This window comes from Molossus molossus, unplaced genomic scaffold (genome assembly GCF_014108415.1).
Source record: "Molossus molossus isolate mMolMol1 unplaced genomic scaffold, mMolMol1.p scaffold_m16_p_13, whole genome shotgun sequence".
Taxonomy (NCBI): Eukaryota; Metazoa; Chordata; class Mammalia; order Chiroptera; family Molossidae; genus Molossus; species Molossus molossus.
The window spans coordinates 93,687,850-93,689,953 of NW_023425348.1; the positions used below are offsets into that span (position 1 = coordinate 93,687,850).

At 49.9% G+C, this 2,104-nt stretch overlaps 1 pseudogene; it reads right to left on the minus strand.

Annotated features, from left to right (window-relative positions):
• Positions 1–483: 483 nt before the first annotated feature.
• LOC118628758 lies at positions 484–1,071 on the minus strand (annotated as a pseudogene).
• Between the last annotated feature and the right edge of the window lie 1,033 nt (positions 1,072–2,104).

A 2,104-nucleotide genomic window follows, 5' to 3' on the forward strand; every position in this document is an offset into this window, starting at 1 on the left:
ACCGTGCACCCCTCCCTGAGCGCTGTCTCGTTGCCACCTGCAGGCCGGGCTGTAGCAGGGCAGGGACTCAGGAGGGTCAGAGCGCCACCTCACCCACAGGGCTCCATACTCACCTGTCCCCCAGGGGCCCAGCTGTGGGGCAGCAACTAGGACTGCAGGTCCGAATGGCTTGGCCTCTCGGGGAGCTGTGAGCGAGGTCCATCCTGACTTCTCTTTCAACCCTAAAATATCCCAAGTCAGCCTCAGAAACAGAAACTAAACAAATCTTTCTTAAACTTGTTTTCTTAATTCTCCCTCAGTTTGAAACGAACATACTTGAGCAACTGCGTATTGTGGCTGTAAGGAAACCGAAAACACTTTTGTTAATGTTTATATTAATGTTTTATTATTACCAAGGGATTTCTCTACTTTTACTCTAAAAATACCTGTGTATGGAAAAATGTATAAAAAATCTTTTTTATTAGTCTCTGCACCATGCATGGGGACAGTTATGCTTGAGTCCAACAGGAAAGATAACTCACGGACAGAATGAAACATCAGATTTCTTCATTGAGATTTAAAAGTAACTCATACGGCAGGTGGACTGTGCTGGATGCCTGTAAAAGTAGGCTTTTGTCTGTTAGCACGTGTGTCTTGTCAGAAGCGGTGTCCCACGAGCTCAGTAGGTCTGGAGCTGGTCACCACATTGCTTGCTGGACCCCAGACAGCTGCCCGTGGTCGGCTCAGTGACGGAAGACGATGCGTCTGAGCCTCCAGCGCCGCTTCACACCCCGTGGACGGGACGTCATCGCACCGGTTTCTGAATCTGACGGGACAGCTATCCTGGGCAAGGGCACGATTTCTTCACCAGCCACTTCCTGAAGGTGCTTTGGCAAAACGGTCTTCTTCCTGAGTGAATGAATCCGTAGCCTCTCATCTGCACACTCATAGGCCATGTTCCGTCTCCTCACATCCCGCGACATTTTCCAGTCTAGCAGTACCTTCGCACTCGACCCGAAGCCGATGAAGGAGCCATCTGCCCACGGTCCGCAGCAGCAAGCCCAGCGTGGAGGCCGCCACGTTGTCCCGAAAAGTTTAAACATATCCCAAACCAATGAGAATAGTACAATAAATTCCTATGCAACCAAAACTCAGGTTCAACACTTCTGTGTCCCTGCCACACTAATCATTTCTTAAAAGCCCAGAAATCCTACCTTTTTTGTCCACAACTTCTTGAGTACAAATCTCTAACAGATAAGGATTCTTTTTTTTTCCCCCTCACCCAAAGACATTTTTCCATTTTTTTTTTTTGGTTCGGATAGAGTGGGAGGGAGGGAGAGAGGAACAGAGAGAGAAAAACATCGATGTGAAAGGGGCACATCGAGTGGCTGCCACCCGCATGACCCAACCAGGGCCGGGGACAAACTGCAACCGAGGTACGTGCCCTTAGCGGGAACCGAACCCGGGTCTCTCTGGACCGCAGGCCGACGCTCTAACCGCTGAGCCAAACCGGCCAGGGCAAGGATTCTTTTTTAAAAACATGACCGCAACACCACTGTCCAACCCAAAGTGGAGGAACAATGTAACATAAAACTCGTAAAGCACTTCCGCGTGCCAAGAGCTCAGCTGAGCCCTCTCTTGCCAGCCTCTTTCTTGTTGGCAGCTCCCAGCAGGTTTCGATCCAAAAGTGTGTGAGACTCTGGAACTCAGCTGCCATTTCCCATAGGAAACGGTTTTGTAATCTCCAAGCTCTGTGCTTCCCTCTCCAGGGCTCTGGGTCCCTCTGAACTTGAACCTTAAACTCAGTACATAAACAGTGACTGTCCCACGTCAGGGTGCTGACCATCTTTGCTAATGATATTTGCTCAGCCAGCACCCCTGGGGCTCGGTGAGGACACAGTGAGGTAACACAGGTGCAAGCAACCCGAGTGCTGCCGCGAGAAGAACTCGCAACAATGAAAAGGTATTTTTTTATTTTTTTATCCTTACCCGAGGACATTTTTTCATTTTTTGTTCAGATAGAGCAGGAGGTGGGAGAGAGAGAGAGAGAGAAACATCAACGTGAAAAGGACACATCGAGTGGCTGCCATCCGCACGACCCCAATCAGGGCCGGGGACAAACCGC